General features: G+C 36.1%; 1 long non-coding RNA gene across 3 annotated transcripts in view; it reads right to left on the bottom strand.

Annotated features, from left to right (window-relative positions):
* Window positions 1-23133, bottom strand: part of LOC143466503 (uncharacterized) — a 28066-nt gene that overhangs the window by 1203 nt on the left and 3730 nt on the right. For 2 of the 3 annotated variants that reach the window (XR_013118936.1, XR_013118938.1), the window contains one exon: window positions 13-23127. This is a non-coding gene — a long non-coding RNA (uncharacterized LOC143466503). Of the gene's footprint in view, window positions 1-12; window positions 23128-23133 lie in introns of those variants that run through there. The other variant, XR_013118937.1, reaches the window with a different exon arrangement.

The raw sequence follows: 23133 nt of genomic DNA, 5'->3' as shown, positions 1-23133 counted from the left end.
CTGTAAAAAACATCTCAACCACCTGCAAAAGTAGTAAATCGCCTAGTGATTGCAACTATATGTATACAAAAGTTGATTATGAACTATGCGCAAGTGTATTCAACCAAAGCTGTTTTGTAACATTAGCAGATAACCTTACTGATGATTTTACTTCTTTGGCCGCGATCGATTAAATGAGAAACGATTCAAAAATCAGAGCTTCCAAAAATGGTCAACACATCTGCAAAAACCAACTAATACACAACCAACAGTTACGGGACAAGAAACGGTTACCGTCTTTACAGCGCGCATTATGTCTTGAACCCGATGAGTCCCGAGGAAATGATATCCAGATCAAACGGTTGACGAATTCCTGTTGATTGCACCAGAAAAAAAATGTTGTCTACGTACTCTACCTAGCTATATTTCACAACTTATTGGCGCAGAATTATGGTGGTGGTCAAAATATTAATCAATAACATTTGAGGGAAGACATGATATCGCAATATGAAAGTAAGGTAAAAGAGAACCGTTTACCAAATACCAGTTACAACTTGGGGAAATCGTGACTGCCAATTCTTGTTCAGATGTTGTATAAAACGTCATAGTATTGAGTGGTTGCTCTAAAAGTTGGGTGCTATAATTCTGAAAAATATTTCCTATCCTACTGCTTGTTTTCAAGCACACAATTTTAGGTATTGATACAAGAAACACAAACTTTTGGTAACATTTACATCAGTAATCAATGAAATAACGACACCAATTGCTATGGCCAATAAATTGTTAGGTGTGACTCAGAATCAAACAGGTAACATTTCATCCACACACAGATAATCTGTAAAAAATAAACTAAAACCAATACGAACAGGATAATATTTAGCGCAATGGCCGATAGACTTAAGAATAATTTAACATAAAGCATTGAGCAAAGAGAGTCAGCGTTATACGGTCAACAGGTTTACATATCTTGCTTTGCTGAAAAACGACGAGCGGAAGACTTGGATACAATTTCATTAGGTGTTGTTGTACACGCAGCGGGAAACATTGGAATCATTAAGTACTTTTTCTTCTATTGCCTTTAATAAGAAAAATACGCACACAATTTTTGGCCTAGAGTGTACTCACTGTACTTGGTTTTATGCAAAGACGCCAAATAAACATGAATTTTGTACAAAATAGCACCAATGTTGAAGCTGTTTCTAATGACTTTCGTCGATTTGCCACAACCTGAAAAATATTTCTCAACGCACCAGTTGTGGAAAAACACAAGCAAAAAAGATAACGTTCATGAATTTAGCATACTGTGTACGAGGATATTTTCAACCAGGCAATTATTCTCACTATTGCTTTGGAACTTCAGTGTAACCGTAGCGATTCATTGTTAAATTCAGCACTAAGCTTCCAGGAGACTTGATAAACCTGGGAATAACAACTAATACCGCCCCTTGGACACCAAACTACAAAAAATTGGTTACAGTAGAACAAATGGCACGAAGCCTTTCAAGTAACATTTTGTCGCAAAGTAGGTATAAAATGAAAGGACCGTTATAAAGTTGTTGAGCTTGTACAATTGCATAATGTTCCGGTTGAACTTGTTTCTATCTGTTTAAGAAAAAGACAAAAGCTCTCGCCTATATTCAGCTACAGTGTGATATCAGAGATAAAGGTCACGTGATGATTTATGAGTTATTTCCTCCACCTTGATCAAAGAAAAACAAGCATTGCACTAATAGGCCTAATTACGCTACTTATTTGTATTGTAAAATACAGATGAAAATGGAACAAAAATTATTCCTAATATAAAAACGAAACTCTTTCCTAGTTGTTCGTGTCCGAAAAGATTGGGAATGTCGGGTTGTGGTCGGAATTAGAAAACACTGATTAAATAGACCGATCCTTAAACTGTTGTATGTGAGTCAAGATTTAATATAGACGCCACTCCATCCAATAGTTGGAAGTGTTACTACTGCAGCGGGGGGTTTGGGAATCTGAAAAAAAATTACTAAAACCAAACGGAACAAAACGGAATTATTTACCCTAACGCAGGTGCCATTCCCAAAAGAAGGTTACTTTAAGTTTCAAGTGCTGCTTGAATATACACGAGCCAAATGCCATTACTCTTTACAGATTTAGGAAAACACTGAAATATATCTGGTTTCCAGTTTGAAAATATAACCTGTAAAAAACATCTCAACCACCTGCAAAAGTAGTAAATCGCCTAGTGATTGCAACTATATGTATACAAAAGTTGATTATGAACTATGCGCAAGTGTATTCAACCAAAGCTGTTTTGTAACATTAGCAGATAACCTTACTGATGATTTTACTTCTTTGGCCGCGATCGATTAAATGAGAAACGATTCAAAAATCAGAGCTTCCAAAAATGGTCAACACATCTGCAAAAACCAACTAATACACAACCAACAGTTACGGGACAAGAAACGGTTACCGTCTTTACAGCGCGCATTATGTCTTGAACCCGATGAGTCCCGAGGAAATGATATCCAGATCAAACGGTTGACGAATTCCTGTTGATTGCACCAGAAAAAAAATGTTGTCTACGTACTCTACCTAGCTATATTTCACAACTTATTGGCGCAGAATTATGGTGGTGGTCAAAATATTAATCAATAACATTTGAGGGAAGACATGATATCGCAATATGAAAGTAAGGTAAAAGAGAACCGTTTACCAAATACCAGTTACAACTTGGGGAAATCGTGACTGCCAATTCTTGTTCAGATGTTGTATAAAACGTCATAGTATGGAGTGGTTGCTCTAAAAGTTGGGTGCTATAATTCTGAAAAATATTTCCTATCCTACTGCTTGTTTTCAAGCACACAATTTTAGGTATTGATACAAGAAACACAAACTTTTGGTAACATTTACATCAGTAATCAATGAAATAACGACACCAATTGCTATGGCCAATAAATTGTTAGGTGTGACTCAGAATCAAACAGGTAACATTTCATCCACACACAGATAATCTGTAAAAAATAAACTAAAACCAATACGAACAGGATAATATTTAGCGCAATGGCCGATAGACTTAAGAATAATTTAACATAAAGCATTGAGCAAAGAGAGTCAGCGTTATACGGTCAACAGGTTTACATATCTTGCTTTGCTGAAAAACGACGAGCGGAAGACTTGGATACAATTTCATTAGGTGTTGTTGTACACGCAGCGGGAAACATTGGAATCATTAAGTACTTTTTCTTCTATTGCCTTTAATAAGAAAAATACGCACACAATTTTTGGCCTAGAGTGTACTCACTGTACTTGGTTTTATGCAAAGACGCCAAATAAACATGAATTTTGTACAAAATAGCACCAATGTTGAAGCTGTTTCTAATGACTTTCGTCGATTTGCCACAACCTGAAAAATATTTCTCAACGCACCAGTTGTGGAAAAACACAAGCAAAAAAGATAACGTTCATGAATTTAGCATACTGTGTACGAGGATGTTTTCAACCAGGCAATTATTCTCACTATTGCTTTGGAACTTCAGTGTAACCGTAGCGATTCATTGTTAAATTCAGCACTAAGCTTCCAGGAGACTTGATAAACCTGGGAATAACAACTAATACCGCCCCTTGGACACCAAACTACAAAAAATTGGTTACAGTAGAACAAATGGCACGAAGCCTTTCAAGTAACATTTTGTCGCAAAGTAGGTATAAAATGAAAGGACCGTTATAAAGTTGTTGAGCTTGTACAATTGCATAATGTTCCGGTTGAACTTGTTTCTATCTGTTTAAGAAAAAGACAAAAGCTCTCGCCTATATTCAGCTACAGTGTGATATCAGAGATAAAGGTCACGTGATGATTTATGAGTTATTTCCTCCACCTTGATCAAAGAAAAACAAGCATTGCACTAATAGGCCTAATTACGCTACTTATTTGTATTGTAAAATACAGATGAAAATGGAACAAAAATTATTCCTAATATAAAAACGAAACTCTTTCCTAGTTGTTCGTGTCCGAAAAGATTGGGAATGTCGGGTTGTGGTCGGAATTAGAAAACACTGATTAAATAGACCGATCCTTAAACTGTTGTATGTGAGTCAAGATTTAATATAGACGCCACTCCATCCAATAGTTGGAAGTGTTACTACTGCAGCGGGGGGTTTGGGAATCTGAAAAAAAATTACTAAAACCAAACGGAACAAAACGGAATTATTTACCCTAACGCAGGTGCCATTCCCAAAAGAAGGTTACTTTAAGTTTCAAGTGCTGCTTGAATATACACGAGCCAAATGCCATTACTCTTTACAGATTTAGGAAAACACTGAAATATATCTGGTTTCCAGTTTGAAAATATAACCTGTAAAAAACATCTCAACCACCTGCAAAAGTAGTAAATCGCCTAGTGATTGCAACTATATGTATACAAAAGTTGATTATGAACTATGCGCAAGTGTATTCAACCAAAGCTGTTTTGTAACATTAGCAGATAACCTTACTGATGATTTTACTTCTTTGGCCGCGATCGATTAAATGAGAAACGATTCAAAAATCAGAGCTTCCAAAAATGGTCAACACATCTGCAAAAACCAACTAATACACAACCAACAGTTACGGGACAAGAAACGGTTACCGTCTTTACAACGCGCATTATGTCTTGAACCCGATGAGTCCCGAGGAAATGATATCCAGATCAAACGGTTGACGAATTCCTGTTGATTGCACCAGAAAAAAAATGTTGTCTACGTACTCTACCTAGCTATATTTCACAACTTATTGGCGCAGAATTATGGTGGTGGTCAAAATATTAATCAATAACATTTGAGGGAAGACATGATATCGCAATATGAAAGTAAGGTAAAAGAGAACCGTTTACCAAATACCAGTTACAACTTGGGGAAATCGTGACTGCCAATTCTTGTTCAGATGTTGTATAAAACGTCATAGTATTGAGTGGTTGCTCTAAAAGTTGGGTGCTATAATTCTGAAAAATATTTCCTATCCTACTGCTTGTTTTCAAGCACACAATTTTAGGTATTGATACAAGAAACACAAACTTTTGGTAACATTTACATCAGTAATCAATGAAATAACGACACCAATTGCTATGGCCAATAAATTGTTAGGTGTGACTCAGAATCAAACAGGTAACATTTCATCCACACACAGATAATCTGTAAAAAATAAACTAAAACCAATACGAACAGGATAATATTTAGCGCAATGGCCGATAGACTTAAGAATAATTTAACATAAAGCATTGAGCAAAGAGAGTCAGCGTTATACGGTCAACAGGTTTACATATCTTGCTTTGCTGAAAAACGACGAGCGGAAGACTTGGATACAATTTCATTAGGTGTTGTTGTACACGCAGCGGGAAACATTGGAATCATTAAGTACTTTTTCTTCTATTGCCTTTAATAAGAAAAATACGCACACAATTTTTGGCCTAGAGTGTACTCACTGTACTTGGTTTTATGCAAAGACGCCAAATAAACATGAATTTTGTACAAAATAGCACCAATGTTGAAGCTGTTTCTAATGACTTTCGTCGATTTGCCACAACCTGAAAAATATTTCTCAACGCACCAGTTGTGGAAAAACACAAGCAAAAAAGATAACGTTCATGAATTTAGCATACTGTGTACGAGGATGTTTTCAACCAGGCAATTATTCTCACTATTGCTTTGGAACTTCAGTGTAACCGTAGCGATTCATTGTTAAATTCAGCACTAAGCTTCCAGGAGACTTGATAAACCTGGGAATAACAACTAATACTGCCCCTTGGACACCAAACTACAAAAAATTGGTTACAGTAGAACAAATGGCACGAAGCCTTTTAAGTAACATTTTGTCGCAAAGTAGGTATAAAATGAAAGGACCGTTATAAAGTTGTTGAGCTTGTACAATTGCATAATGTTCCGGTTGAACTTGTTTCTATCTGTTTAAGAAAAAGACAAAAGCTCTCGCCTATATTCAGCTACAGTGTGATATCAGAGATAAAGGTCACGTGATGATTTATGAGTTATTTCCTCCACCTTGATCAAAGAAAAACAAGCATTGCACTAATAGGCCTAATTACGCTACTTATTTGTATTGTAAAATACAGATGAAAATGGAACAAAAATTATTCCTAATATAAAAACGAAACTCTTTCCTAGTTGTTCGTGTCCGAAAAGATTGGGAATGTCGGGTTGTGGTCGGAATTAGAAAACACTGATTAAATAGACCGATCCTTAAACTGTTGTATGTGAGTCAAGATTTAATATAGACGCCACTCCATCCAATAGTTGGAAGTGTTACTACTGCAGCGGGGGGTTTGGGAATCTGAAAAAAAATTACTAAAACCAAACGGAACAAAACGGAATTATTTACCCTAACGCAGGTGCCATTCCCAAAAGAAGGTTACTTTAAGTTTCAAGTGCTGCTTGAATATACACGAGCCAAATGCCATTACTCTTTACAGATTTAGGAAAACACTGAAATATATCTGGTTTCCAGTTTGAAAATATAACCTGTAAAAAACATCTCAACCACCTGCAAAAGTAGTAAATCGCCTAGTGATTGCAACTATATGTATACAAAAGTTGATTATGAACTATGCGCAAGTGTATTCAACCAAAGCTGTTTTGTAACATTAGCAGATAACCTTACTGATGATTTTACTTCTTTGGCCGCGATCGATTAAATGAGAAACGATTCAAAAATCAGAGCTTCCAAAAATGGTCAACACATCTGCAAAAACCAACTAATACACAACCAACAGTTACGGGACAAGAAACGGTTACCGTCTTTACAGCGCGCATTATGTCTTGAACCCGATGAGTCCCGAGGAAATGATATCCAGATCAAACGGTTGACGAATTCCTGTTGATTGCACCAGAAAAAAAATGTTGTCTACGTACTCTACCTAGCTATATTTCACAACTTATTGGCGCAGAATTATGGTGGTGGTCAAAATATTAATCAATAACATTTGAGGGAAGACATGATATCGCAATATGAAAGTAAGGTAAAAGAGAACCGTTTACCAAATACCAGTTACAACTTGGGGAAATCGTGACTGCCAATTCTTGTTCAGATGTTGTATAAAACGTCATAGTATGGAGTGGTTGCTCTAAAAGTTGGGTGCTATAATTCTGAAAAATATTTCCTATCCTACTGCTTGTTTTCAAGCACACAATTTTAGGTATTGATACAAGAAACACAAACTTTTGGTAACATTTACATCAGTAATCAATGAAATAACGACACCAATTGCTATGGCCAATAAATTGTTAGGTGTGACTCAGAATCAAACAGGTAACATTTCATCCACACACAGATAATCTGTAAAAAATAAACTAAAACCAATACGAACAGGATAATATTTAGCGCAATGGCCGATAGACTTAAGAATAATTTAACATAAAGCATTGAGCAAAGAGAGTCAGCGTTATACGGTCAACAGGTTTACATATCTTGCTTTGCTGAAAAACGACGAGCGGAAGACTTGGATACAATTTCATTAGGTGTTGTTGTACACGCAGCGGGAAACATTGGAATCATTAAGTACTTTTTCTTCTATTGCCTTTAATAAGAAAAATACGCACACAATTTTTGGCCTAGAGTGTACTCACTGTACTTGGTTTTATGCAAAGACGCCAAATAAACATGAATTTTGTACAAAATAGCACCAATGTTGAAGCTGTTTCTAATGACTTTCGTCGATTTGCCACAACCTGAAAAATATTTCTCAACGCACCAGTTGTGGAAAAACACAAGCAAAAAAGATAACGTTCATGAATTTAGCATACTGTGTACGAGGATGTTTTCAACCAGGCAATTATTCTCACTATTGCTTTGGAACTTCAGTGTAACCGTAGCGATTCATTGTTAAATTCAGCACTAAGCTTCCAGGAGACTTGATAAACCTGGGAATAACAACTAATACCGCCCCTTGGACACCAAACTACAAAAAATTGGTTACAGTAGAACAAATGGCACGAAGCCTTTTAAGTAACATTTTGTCGCAAAGTAGGTATAAAATGAAAGGACCGTTATAAAGTTGTTGAGCTTGTACAATTGCATAATGTTCCGGTTGAACTTGTTTCTATCTGTTTAAGAAAAAGACAAAAGCTCTCGCCTATATTCAGCTACAGTGTGATGTCAGAGATAAAGGTCACGTGATGATTTATGAGTTATTTCCTCCACCTTGATCAAAGAAAAACAAGCATTGCACTAATAGGCCTAATTACGCTACTTATTTGTATTGTAAAATACAGATGAAAATGGAACAAAAATTATTCCTAATATAAAAACGAAACTCTTTCCTAGTTGTTCGTGTCCGAAAAGATTGGGAATGTCGGGTTGTGGTCGGAATTAGAAAACACTGATTAAATAGACCGATCCTTAAACTGTTGTATGTGAGTCAAGATTTAATATAGACGCCACTCCATCCAATAGTTGGAAGTGTTACTACTGCAGCGGGGGGTTTGGGAATCTGAAAAAAAATTACTAAAACCAAACGGAACAAAACGGAATTATTTACCCTAACGCAGGTGCCATTCCCAAAAGAAGGTTACTTTAAGTTTCAAGTGCTGCTTGAATATACACGAGCCAAATGCCATTACTCTTTACAGATTTAGGAAAACACTGAAATATATCTGGTTTCCAGTTTGAAAATATAACCTGTAAAAAACATCTCAACCACCTGCAAAAGTAGTAAATCGCCTAGTGATTGCAACTATATGTATACAAAAGTTGATTATGAACTATGCGCAAGTGTATTCAACCAAAGCTGTTTTGTAACATTAGCAGATAACCTTACTGATGATTTTACTTCTTTGGCCGCGATCGATTAAATGAGAAACGATTCAAAAATCAGAGCTTCCAAAAATGGTCAACACATCTGCAAAAACCAACTAATACACAACCAACAGTTACGGGACAAGAAACGGTTACCGTCTTTACAACGCGCATTATGTCTTGAACCCGATGAGTCCCGAGGAAATGATATCCAGATCAAACGGTTGACGAATTCCTGTTGATTGCACCAGAAAAAAAATGTTGTCTACGTACTCTACCTAGCTATATTTCACAACTTATTGGCGCAGAATTATGGTGGTGGTCAAAATATTAATCAATAACATTTGAGGGAAGACATGATATCGCAATATGAAAGTAAGGTAAAAGAGAACCGTTTACCAAATACCAGTTACAACTTGGGGAAATCGTGACTGCCAATTCTTGTTCAGATGTTGTATAAAACGTCATAGTATCGAGTGGTTGCTCTAAAAGTTGGGTGCTATAATTCTGAAAAATATTTCCTATCCTACTGCTTGTTTTCAAGCACACAATTTTAGGTATTGATACAAGAAACACAAACTTTTGGTAACATTTACATCAGTAATCAATGAAATAACGACACCAATCGCTATGGCCAATAAATTGTTAGGTGTGACTCAGAATCAAACAGGTAACATTTCATCCACACACAGATAATCTGTAAAAAATAAACTAAAACCAATACGAACAGGATAATATTTAGCGCAATGGCCGATAGACTTAAGAATAATTTAACATAAAGCATTGAGCAAAGAGAGTCAGCGTTATACGGTCAACAGGTTTACATATCTTGCTTTGCTGAAAAACGACGAGCGGAAGACTTGGATACAATTTCATTAGGTGTTGTTGTACACGCAGCGGGAAACATTGGAATCATTAAGTACTTTTTCTTCTATTGCCTTTAATAAGAAAAATACGCACACAATTTTTGGCCTAGAGTGTACTCACTGTACTTGGTTTTATGCAAAGACGCCAAATAAACATGAATTTTGTACAAAATAGCACCAATGTTGAAGCTGTTTCTAATGACTTTCGTCGATTTGCCACAACCTGAAAAATATTTCTCAACGCACCAGTTGTGGAAAAACACAAGCAAAAAAGATAACGTTCATGAATTTAGCATACTGTGTACGAGGATGTTTTCAACCAGGCAATTATTCTCACTATTGCTTTGGAACTTCAGTGTAACCGTAGCGATTCATTGTTAAATTCAGCACTAAGCTTCCAGGAGACTTGATAAACCTGGGAATAACAACTAATACCGCCCCTTGGACACCAAACTACAAAAAATTGGTTACAGTAGAACAAATGGCACGAAGCCTTTTAAGTAACATTTTGTCGCAAAGTAGGTATAAAATGAAAGGACCGTTATAAAGTTGTTGAGCTTGTACAATTGCATAATGTTCCGGTTGAACTTGTTTCTATCTGTTTAAGAAAAAGACAAAAGCTCTCGCCTATATTCAGCTACAGTGTGATGTCAGAGATAAAGGTCACGTGATGATTTATGAGTTATTTCCTCCACCTTGATCAAAGAAAAACAAGCATTGCACTAATAGGCCTAATTACGCTACTTATTTGTATTGTAAAATACAGATGAAAATGGAACAAAAATTATTCCTAATATAAAAACGAAACTCTTTCCTAGTTGTTCGTGTCCGAAAAGATTGGGAATGTCGGGTTGTGGTCGGAATTAGAAAACACTGATTAAATAGACCGATCCTTAAACTGTTGTATGTGAGTCAAGATTTAATATAGACGCCACTCCATCCAATAGTTGGAAGTGTTACTACTGCAGCGGGGGGTTTGGGAATCTGAAAAAAAATTACTAAAACCAAACGGAACAAAACGGAATTATTTACCCTAACGCAGGTGCCATTCCCAAAAGAAGGTTACTTTAAGTTTCAAGTGCTGCTTGAATATACACGAGCCAAATGCCATTACTCTTTACAGATTTAGGAAAACACTGAAATATATCTGGTTTCCAGTTTGAAAATATAACCTGTAAAAAACATCTCAACCACCTGCAAAAGTAGTAAATCGCCTAGTGATTGCAACTATATGTATACAAAAGTTGATTATGAACTATGCGCAAGTGTATTCAACCAAAGCTGTTTTGTAACATTAGCAGATAACCTTACTGATGATTTTACTTCTTTGGCCGCGATCGATTAAATGAGAAACGATTCAAAAATCAGAGCTTCCAAAAATGGTCAACACATCTGCAAAAACCAACTAATACACAACCAACAGTTACGGGACAAGAAACGGTTACCGTCTTTACAGCGCGCATTATGTCTTGAACCCGATGAGTCCCGAGGAAATGATATCCAGATCAAACGGTTGACGAATTCCTGTTGATTGCACCAGAAAAAAAATGTTGTCTACGTACTCTACCTAGCTATATTTCACAACTTATTGGCGCAGAATTATGGTGGTGGTCAAAATATTAATCAATAACATTTGAGGGAAGACATGATATCGCAATATGAAAGTAAGGTAAAAGAGAACCGTTTACCAAATACCAGTTACAACTTGGGGAAATCGTGACTGCCAATTCTTGTTCAGATGTTGTATAAAACGTCATAGTATGGAGTGGTTGCTCTAAAAGTTGGGTGCTATAATTCTGAAAAATATTTCCTATCCTACTGCTTGTTTTCAAGCACACAATTTTAGGTATTGATACAAGAAACACAAACTTTTGGTAACATTTACATCAGTAATCAATGAAATAACGACACCAATTGCTATGGCCAATAAATTGTTAGGTGTGACTCAGAATCAAACAGGTAACATTTCATCCACACACAGATAATCTGTAAAAAATAAACTAAAACCAATACGAACAGGATAATATTTAGCGCAATGGCCGATAGACTTAAGAATAATTTAACATAAAGCATTGAGCAAAGAGAGTCAGCGTTATACGGTCAACAGGTTTACATATCTTGCTTTGCTGAAAAACGACGAGCGGAAGACTTGGATACAATTTCATTAGGTGTTGTTGTACACGCAGCGGGAAACATTGGAATCATTAAGTACTTTTTCTTCTATTGCCTTTAATAAGAAAAATACGCACACAATTTTTGGCCTAGAGTGTACTCACTGTACTTGGTTTTATGCAAAGACGCCAAATAAACATGAATTTTGTACAAAATAGCACCAATGTTGAAGCTGTTTCTAATGACTTTCGTCGATTTGCCACAACCTGAAAAATATTTCTCAACGCACCAGTTGTGGAAAAACACAAGCAAAAAAGATAACGTTCATGAATTTAGCATACTGTGTACGAGGATATTTTCAACCAGGCAATTATTCTCACTATTGCTTTGGAACTTCAGTGTAACCGTAGCGATTCATTGTTAAATTCAGCACTAAGCTTCCAGGAGACTTGATAAACCTGGGAATAACAACTAATACCGCCCCTTGGACACCAAACTACAAAAAATTGGTTACAGTAGAACAAATGGCACGAAGCCTTTCAAGTAACATTTTGTCGCAAAGTAGGTATAAAATGAAAGGACCGTTATAAAGTTGTTGAGCTTGTACAATTGCATAATGTTCCGGTTGAACTTGTTTCTATCTGTTTAAGAAAAAGACAAAAGCTCTCGCCTATATTCAGCTACAGTGTGATATCAGAGATAAAGGTCACGTGATGATTTATGAGTTATTTCCTCCACCTTGATCAAAGAAAAACAAGCATTGCACTAATAGGCCTAATTACGCTACTTATTTGTATTGTAAAATACAGATGAAAATGGAACAAAAATTATTCCTAATATAAAAACGAAACTCTTTCCTAGTTGTTTGTGTCCGAAAAGATTGGGAATGTCGGGTTGTGGTCGGAATTAGAAAACACTGATTAAATAGACCGATCCTTAAACTGTTGTATGTGAGTCAAGATTTAATATAGACGCCACTCCATCCAATAGTTGGAAGTGTTACTACTGCAGCGGGGGGTTTGGGAATCTGAAAAAAAATTACTAAAACCAAACGGAACAAAACGGAATTATTTACCCTAACGCAGGTGCCATTCCCAAAAGAAGGTTACTTTAAGTTTCAAGTGCTGCTTGAATATACACGAGCCAAATGCCATTACTCTTTACAGATTTAGGAAAACACTGAAATATATCTGGTTTCCAGTTTGAAAATATAACCTGTAAAAAACATCTCAACCACCTGCAAAAGTAGTAAATCGCCTAGTGATTGCAACTATATGTATACAAAAGTTGATTATGAACTATGCGCAAGTGTATTCAACCAAAGCTGTTTTGTAACATTAGCAGATAACCTTACTGATGATTTTACTTCTTTGGCCGCGATCGATTAAATGAGAAACGATTCAAAAATCAGAGCTTCCAAAAATGGTCAACACATCTGCAAAAACCAACTAATACACAACCAACAGTTACGGGACAAGAAACGGTTACCGTCTTTACAACGCGCATTATGTCTTGAACCCGATGAGTCCCGAGGAAATGATATCCAGATCAAACGGTTGACGAATTCCTGTTGATTGCACCAGAAAAAAAATGTTGTCTACGTACTCTACCTAGCTATATTTCACAACTTATTGGCGCAGAATTATGGTGGTGGTCAAAATATTAATCAATAACATTTGAGGGAAGACATGATATCGCAATATGAAAGTAAGGTAAAAGAGAACCGTTTACCAAATACCAGTTACAACTTGGGGAAATCGTGACTGCCAATTCTTGTTCAGATGTTGTATAAAACGTCATAGTATCGAGTGGTTGCTCTAAAAGTTGGGTGCTATAATTCTGAAAAATATTTCCTATCCTACTGCTTGTTTTCAAGCACACAATTTTAGGTATTGATACAAGAAACACAAACTTTTGGTAACATTTACATCAGTAATCAATGAAATAACGACACCAATTGCTATGGCCAATAAATTGTTAGGTGTGACTCAGAATCAAACAGGTAACATTTCATCCACACACAGATAATCTGTAAAAAATAAACTAAAACCAATACGAACAGGATAATATTTAGCGCAATGGCCGATAGACTTAAGAATAATTTAACATAAAGCATTGAGCAAAGAGAGTCAGCGTTATACGGTCAACAGGTTTACATATCTTGCTTTGCTGAAAAACGACGAGCGGAAGACTTGGATACAATTTCATTAGGTGTTGTTGTACACGCAGCGGGAAACATTGGAATCATTAAGTACTTTTTCTTCTATTGCCTTTAATAAGAAAAATACGCACACAATTTTTGGCCTAGAGTGTACTCACTGTACTTGGTTTTATGCAAAGACGCCAAATAAACATGAATTTTGTACAAAATAGCACCAATGTTGAAGCTGTTTCTAATGACTTTCGTCGATTTGCCACAACCTGAAAAATATTTCTCAACGCACCAGTTGTGGAAAAACACAAGCAAAAAAGATAACGTTCATGAATTTAGCATACTGTGTACGAGGATGTTTTCAACCAGGCAATTATTCTCACTATTGCTTTGGAACTTCAGTGTAACCGTAGCGATTCATTGTTAAATTCAGCACTAAGCTTCCAGGAGACTTGATAAACCTGGGAATAACAACTAATACCGCCCCTTGGACACCAAACTACAAAAAATTGGTTACAGTAGAACAAATGGCACGAAGCCTTTTAAGTAACATTTTGTCGCAAAGTAGGTATAAAATGAAAGGACCGTTATAAAGTTGTTGAGCTTGTACAATTGCATAATGTTCCGGTTGAACTTGTTTCTATCTGTTTAAGAAAAAGACAAAAGCTCTCGCCTATATTCAGCTACAGTGTGATGTCAGAGATAAAGGTCACGTGATGATTTATGAGTTATTTCCTCCACCTTGATCAAAGAAAAACAAGCATTGCACTAATAGGCCTAATTACGCTACTTATTTGTATTGTAAAATACAGATGAAAATGGAACAAAAATTATTCCTAATATAAAAACGAAACTCTTTCCTAGTTGTTCGTGTCCGAAAAGATTGGGAATGTCGGGTTGTGGTCGGAATTAGAAAACACTGATTAAATAGACCGATCCTTAAACTGTTGTATGTGAGTCAAGATTTAATATAGACGCCACTCCATCCAATAGTTGGAAGTGTTACTACTGCAGCGGGGTTTGGGAATCTGAAAAAAAATTACTAAAACCAAACGGAACAAAACGGAATTATTTACCCTAACGCAGGTGCCATTCCCAAAAGAAGGTTACTTTAAGTTTCAAGTGCTGCTTGAATATACACGAGCCAAATGCCATTACTCTTTACAGATTTAGGAAAACACTGAAATATATCTGGTTTCCAGTTTGAAAATATAACCTGTAAAAAACATCTCAACCACCTGCAAAAGTAGTAAATCGCCTAGTGATTGCAACTATATGTATACAAAAGTTGATTATGAACTATGCGCAAGTGTATTCAACCAAAGCTGTTTTGTAACATTAGCAGATAACCTTACTGATGATTTTACTTCTTTGGCCGCGATCGATTAAATGAGAAACGATTCAAAAATCAGAGCTTCCAAAAATGGTCAACACATCTGCAAAAACCAACTAATACACAACCAACAGTTACGGGACAAGAAACGGTTACCGTCTTTACAGCGCGCATTATGTCTTGAACCCGATGAGTCCCGAGGAAATGATATCCAGATCAAACGGTTGACGAATTCCTGTTGATTGCACCAGAAAAAAAATGTTGTCTACGTACTCTACCTAGCTATATTTCACAACTTATTGGCGCAGAATTATGGTGGTGGTCAAAATATTAATCAATAACATTTGAGGGAAGACATGATATCGCAATATGAAAGTAAGGTAAAAGAGAACCGTTTACCAAATACCAGTTACAACTTGGGGAAATCGTGACTGCCAATTCTTGTTCAGATGTTGTATAAAACGTCATAGTATTGAGTGGTTGCTCTAAAAGTTGGGTGCTATAATTCTGAAAAATATTTCCTATCCTACTGCTTGTTTTCAAGCACACAATTTTAGGTATTGATACAAGAAACACAAACTTTTGGTAACATTTACATCAGTAATCAATGAAATAACGACACCAATTGCTATGGCCAATAAATTGTTAGGTGTGACTCAGAATCAAACAGGTAACATTTCATCCACACACAGATAATCTGTAAAAAATAAACTAAAACCAATACGAACAGGATAATATTTAGCGCAATGGCCGATAGACTTAAGAATAATTTAACATAAAGCATTGAGCAAAGAGAGTCAGCGTTATACGGTCAACAGGTTTACATATCTTGCTTTGCTGAAAAACGACGAGCGGAAGACTTGGATACAATTTCATTAGGTGTTGTTGTACACGCAGCGGGAAACATTGGAATCATTAAGTACTTTTTCTTCTATTGCCTTTAATAAGAAAAATACGCACACAATTTTTGGCCTAGAGTGTACTCACTGTACTTGGTTTTATGCAAAGACGCCAAATAAACATGAATTTTGTACAAAATAGCACCAATGTTGAAGCTGTTTCTAATGACTTTCGTCGATTTGCCACAACCTGAAAAATATTTCTCAACGCACCAGTTGTGGAAAAACACAAGCAAAAAAGATAACGTTCATGAATTTAGCATACTGTGTACGAGGATGTTTTCAACCAGGCAATTATTCTCACTATTGCTTTGGAACTTCAGTGTAACCGTAGCGATTCATTGTTAAATTCAGCACTAAGCTTCCAGGAGACTTGATAAACCTGGGAATAACAACTAATACCGCCCCTTGGACACCAAACTACAAAAAATTGGTTACAGTAGAACAAATGGCACGAAGCCTTTTAAGTAACATTTTGTCGCAAAGTAGGTATAAAATGAAAGGACCGTTATAAAGTTGTTGAGCTTGTACAATTGCATAATGTTCCGGTTGAACTTGTTTCTATCTGTTTAAGAAAAAGACAAAAGCTCTCGCCTATATTCAGCTACAGTGTGATGTCAGAGATAAAGGTCACGTGATGATTTATGAGTTATTTCCTCCACCTTGATCAAAGAAAAACAAGCATTGCACTAATAGGCCTAATTACGCTACTTATTTGTATTGTAAAATACAGATGAAAATGGAACAAAAATTATTCCTAATATAAAAACGAAACTCTTTCCTAGTTGTTCGTGTCCGAAAAGATTGGGAATGTCGGGTTGTGGTCGGAATTAGAAAACACTGATTAAATAGACCGATCCTTAAACTGTTGTATGTGAGTCAAGATTTAATATAGACGCCACTCCATCCAATAGTTGGAAGTGTTACTACTGCAGCGGGGGGTTTGGGAATCTGAAAAAAAATTACTAAAACCAAACGGAACAAAACGGAATTATTTACCCTAACGCAGGTGCCATTCCCAAAAGAAGGTTACTTTAAGTTTCAAGTGCTGCTTGAATATACACGAGCCAAATGCCATTACTCTTTACAGATTTAGGAAAACACTGAAATATATCTGGTTTCCAGTTTGAAAATATAACCTGTAAAAAACATCTCAACCACCTGCAAAAGTAGTAAATCGCCTAGTGATTGCAACTATATGTATACAAAAGTTGATTATGAACTATGCGCAAGTGTATTCAACCAAAGCTGTTTTGTAACATTAGCAGATAACCTTACTGATGATTTTACTTCTTTGGCCGCGATCGATTAAATGAGAAACGATTCAAAAATCAGAGCTTCCAAAAATGGTCAACACATCTGCAAAAACCAACTAATACACAACCAACAGTTACGGGACAAGAAACGGTTACCGTCTTTACAGCGCGCATTATGTCTTGAACCCGATGAGTCCCGAGGAAATGATATCCAGATCAAACGGTTGACGAATTCCTGTTGATTGCACCAGAAAAAAAATGTTGTCTACGTACTCTACCTAGCTATATTTCACAACTTATTGGCGCAGAATTATGGTGGTGGTCAAAATATTAATCAATAACATTTGAGGGAAGACATGATATCGCAATATGAAAGTAAGGTAAAAGAGAACCGTTTACCAAATACCAGTTACAACTTGGGGAAATCGTGACTGACAATTCTTGTTCAGATGTTGTATAAAACGTCATAGTATTGAGTGGTTGCTCTAAAAGTTGGGTGCTATAATTCTGAAAAATATTTCCTATCCTACTGCTTGTTTTCAAGCACACAATTTTAGGTATTGATACAAGAAACACAAACTTTTGGTAACATTTACATCAGTAATCAATGAAATAACGACACCAATTGCTATGGCCAATAAATTGTTAGGTGTGACTCAGAATCAAACAGGTAACATTTCATCCACACACAGATAATCTGTAAAAAATAAACTAAAACCAATACGAACAGGATAATATTTAGCGCAATGGCCGATAGACTTAAGAATAATTTAACATAAAGCATTGAGCAAAGAGAGTCAGCGTTATACGGTCAACAGGTTTACATATCTTGCTTTGCTGAAAAACGACGAGCGGAAGACTTGGATACAATTTCATTAGGTGTTGTTGTACACGCAGCGGGAAACATTGGAATCATTAAGTACTTTTTCTTCTATTGCCTTTAATAAGAAAAATACGCACACAATTTTTGGCCTAGAGTGTACTCACTGTACTTGGTTTTATGCAAAGACGCCAAATAAACATGAATTTTGTACAAAATAGCACCAATGTTGAAGCTGTTTCTAATGACTTTCGTCGATTTGCCACAACCTGAAAAATATTTCTCAACGCACCAGTTGTGGAAAAACACAAGCAAAAAAGATAACGTTCATGAATTTAGCATACTGTGTACGAGGATGTTTTCAACCAGGCAATTATTCTCACTATTGCTTTGGAACTTCAGTGTAACCGTAGCGATTCATTGTTAAATTCAGCACTAAGCTTCCAGGAGACTTGATAAACCTGGGAATAACAACTAATACCGCCCCTTGGACACCAAACTACAAAAAATTGGTTACAGTAGAACAAATGGCACGAAGCCTTTTAAGTAACATTTTGTCGCAAAGTAGGTATAAAATGAAAGGACCGTTATAAAGTTGTTGAGCTTGTACAATTGCATAATGTTCCGGTTGAACTTGTTTCTATCTGTTTAAGAAAAAGACAAAAGCTCTCGCCTATATTCAGCTACAGTGTGATTTCAGAGATAAAGGTCACGTGATGATTTATGAGTTATTTCCTCCACCTTGATCAAAGAAAAACAAGCATTGCACTAATAGGCCTAATTACGCTACTTATTTGTATTGTAAAATACAGATGAAAATGGAACAAAAATTATTCCTAATATAAAAACGAAACTCTTTCCTAGTTGTTCGTGTCCGAAAAGATTGGGAATGTCGGGTTGTGGTCGGAATTAGAAAACACTGATTAAATAGACCGATCCTTAAACTGTTGTATGTGAGTCAAGATTTAATATAGACGCCACTCCATCCAATAGTTGGAAGTGTTACTACTGCAGCGGGGGGTTTGGGAATCTGAAAAAAAATTACTAAAACCAAACGGAACAAAACGGAATTATTTACCCTAACGCAGGTGCCATTCCCAAAAGAAGGTTACTTTAAGTTTCAAGTGCTGCTTGAATATACACGAGCCAAATGCCATTACTCTTTACAGATTTAGGAAAACACTGAAATATATCTGGTTTCCAGTTTGAAAATATAACCTGTAAAAAACATCTCAACCACCTGCAAAAGTAGTAAATCGCCTAGTGATTGCAACTATATGTATACAAAAGTTGATTATGAACTATGCGCAAGTGTATTCAACCAAAGCTGTTTTGTAACATTAGCAGATAACCTTACTGATGATTTTACTTCTTTGGCCGCGATCGATTAAATGAGAAACGATTCAAAAATCAGAGCTTCCAAAAATGGTCAACACATCTGCAAAAACCAACTAATACACAACCAACAGTTACGGGACAAGAAACGGTTACCGTCTTTACAGCGCGCATTATGTCTTGAACTCGATGAGTCCCGAGGAAATGATATCCAGATCAAACGGTTGACGAATTCCTGTTGATTGCACCAGAAAAAAAATGTTGTCTACGTACTCTACCTAGCTATATTTCACAACTTATTGGCGCAGAATTATGGTGGTGGTCAAAATATTAATCAATAACATTTGAGGGAAGACATGATATCGCAATATGAAAGTAAGGTAAAAGAGAACCGTTTACCAAATACCAGTTACAACTTGGGGAAATCGTGACTGCCAATTCTTGTTCAGATGTTGTATAAAACGTCATAGTATTGAGTGGTTGCTCTAAAAGTTGGGTGCTATAATTCTGAAAAATATTTCCTATCCTACTGCTTGTTTTCAAGCACACAATTTTAGGTATTGATACAAGAAACACAAACTTTTGGTAACATTTACATCAGTAATCAATGAAATAACGACACCAATTGCTATGGCCAATAAATTGTTAGGTGTGACTCAGAATCAAACAGGTAACATTTCATCCACACACAGATAATCTGTAAAAAATAAACTAAAACCAATACGAACAGGATAATATTTAGCGCAATGGCCGATAGACTTAAGAATAATTTAACATAAAGCATTGAGCAAAGAGAGTCAGCGTTATACGGTCAACAGGTTTACATATCTTGCTTTGCTGAAAAACGACGAGCGGAAGACTTGGATACAATTTCATTAGGTGTTGTTGTACACGCAGCGGGAAACATTGGAATCATTAAGTACTTTTTCTTCTATTGCCTTTAATAAGAAAAATACGCACACAATTTTTGGCCTAGAGTGTACTCACTGTACTTGGTTTTATGCAAAGACGCCAAATAAACATGAATTTTGTACAAAATAGCACCAATGTTGAAGCTGTTTCTAATGACTTTCGTCGATTTGCCACAACCTGAAAAATATTTCTCAACGCACCAGTTGTGGAAAAACACAAGCAAAAAAGATAACGTTCATGAATTTAGCATACTGTGTACGAGGATGTTTTCAACCAGGCAATTATTCTCACTATTGCTTTGGAACTTCAGTGTAACCGTAGCGATTCATTGTTAAATTCAGCACTAAGCTTCCAGGAGACTTGATAAACCTGGGAATAACAACTAATACCGCCCCTTGGACACCAAACTACAAAAAATTGGTTACAGTAGAACAAATGGCACGAAGCCTTTTAAGTAACATTTTGTCGCAAAGTAGGTATAAAATGAAAGGACCGTTATAAAGTTGTTGAGCTTGTACAATTGCATAATGTTCCGGTTGAACTTGTTTCTATCTGTTTAAGAAAAAGACAAAAGCTCTCGCCTATATTCAGCTACAGTGTGATGTCAGAGATAAAGGTCACGTGATGATTTATGAGTTATTTCCTCCACCTTGATCAAAGAAAAACAAGCATTGCACTAATAGGCCTAATTACGCTACTTATTTGTATTGTAAAATACAGATGAAAATGGAACAAAAATTATTCCTAATATAAAAACGAAACTCTTTCCTAGTTGTTCGTGTCCGAAAAGATTGGGAATGTCGGGTTGTGGTCGGAATTAGAAAACACTGATTAAATAGACCGATCCTTAAACTGTTGTATGTGAGTCAAGATTTAATATAGACGCCACTCCATCCAATAGTTGGAAGTGTTACTACTGCAGCGGGGTTTGGGAATCTGAAAAAAAATTACTAAAACCAAACGGAACAAAACGGAATTATTTACCCTAACGCAGGTGCCATTCCCAAAAGAAGGTTACTTTAAGTTTCAAGTGCTGCTTGAATATACACGAGCCAAATGCCATTACTCTTTACAGATTTAGGAAAACACTGAAATATATCTGGTTTCCAGTTTGAAAATATAACCTGTAAAAAACATCTCAACCACCTGCAAAAGTAGTAAATCGCCTAGTGATTGCAACTATATGTATACAAAAGTTGATTATGAACTATGCGCAAGTGTATTCAACCAAAGCTGTTTTGTAACATTAGCAGATAACCTTACTGATGATTTTACTTCTTTGGCCGCGATCGATTAAATGAGAAACGATTCAAAAATCAGAGCTTCCAAAAATGGTCAACACATCTGCAAAAACCAACTAATACACAACCAACAGTTACGGGACAAGAAACGGTTACCGTCTTTACAGCGCGCATTATGTCTTGAACCCGATGAGTCCCGAGGAAATGATATCCAGATCAAACGGTTGACGAATTCCTGTTGATTGCACCAGAAAAAAAATGTTGTCTACGTACTCTACCTAGCTATATTTCACAACTTATTGGCGCAGAATTATGGTGGTGGTCAAAATATTAATCAATAACATTTGAGGGAAGACATGATATCGCAATATGAAAGTAAGGTAAAAGAGAACCGTTTACCAAATACCAGTTACAACTTGGGGAAATCGTGACTGCCAATTCTTGTTCAGATGTTGTATAAAACGTCATAGTATTGAGTGGTTGCTCTAAAAGTTGGGTGCTATAATTCTGAAAAATATTTCCTATCCTACTGCTTGTTTTCAAGCACACAATTTTAGGTATTGATACAAGAAACACAAACTTTTGGTAACATTTACATCAGTAATCAATGAAATAACGACACCAATTGCTATGGCCAATAAATTGTTAGGTGTGACTCAGAATCAAACAGGTAACATTTCATCCACACACAGATAATCTGTAAAAAATAAACTAAAACCAATACGAACAGGATAATATTTAGCGCAATGGCCGATAGACTTAAGAATAATTTAACATAAAGCATTGAGCAAAGAGAGTCAGCGTTATACGGTCAACAGGTTTACATATCTTGCTTTGCTGAAAAACGACGAGCGGAAGACTTGGATACAATTTCATTAGGTGTTGTTGTACACGCAGCGGGAAACATTGGAATCATTAAGTACTTTTTCTTCTATTGCCTTTAATAAGAAAAATACGCACACAATTTTTGGCCTAGAGTGTACTCACTGTACTTGGTTTTATGCAAAGACGCCAAATAAACATGAATTTTGTACAAAATAGCACCAATGTTGAAGCTGTTTCTAATGACTTTCGTCGATTTGCCACAACCTGAAAAATATTTCTCAACGCACCAGTTGTGGAAAAACACAAGCAAAAAAGATAACGTTCATGAATTTAGCATACTGTGTACGAGGATGTTTTCAACCAGGCAATTATTCTCACTATTGCTTTGGAACTTCAGTGTAACCGTAGCGATTCATTGTTAAATTCAGCACTAAGCTTCCAGGAGACTTGATAAACCTGGGAATAACAACTAATACCGCCCCTTGGACACCAAACTACAAAAAATTGGTTACAGTAGAACAAATGGCACGAAGCCTTTTAAGTAACATTTTGTCGCAAAGTAGGTATAAAATGAAAGGACCGTTATAAAGTTGTTGAGCTTGTACAATTGCATAATGTTCCGGTTGAACTTGTTTCTATCTGTTT

The sequence above is a fragment of the Clavelina lepadiformis genome, chromosome 1, assembly GCF_947623445.1.
Source record: "Clavelina lepadiformis chromosome 1, kaClaLepa1.1, whole genome shotgun sequence".
In the NCBI taxonomy this organism is placed as follows: domain Eukaryota; kingdom Metazoa; phylum Chordata; class Ascidiacea; order Aplousobranchia; family Clavelinidae; genus Clavelina; species Clavelina lepadiformis.
Note: the sequence above shows the minus strand (reverse complement) of the source record. Positions and strands in the feature narration are given on the sequence as shown.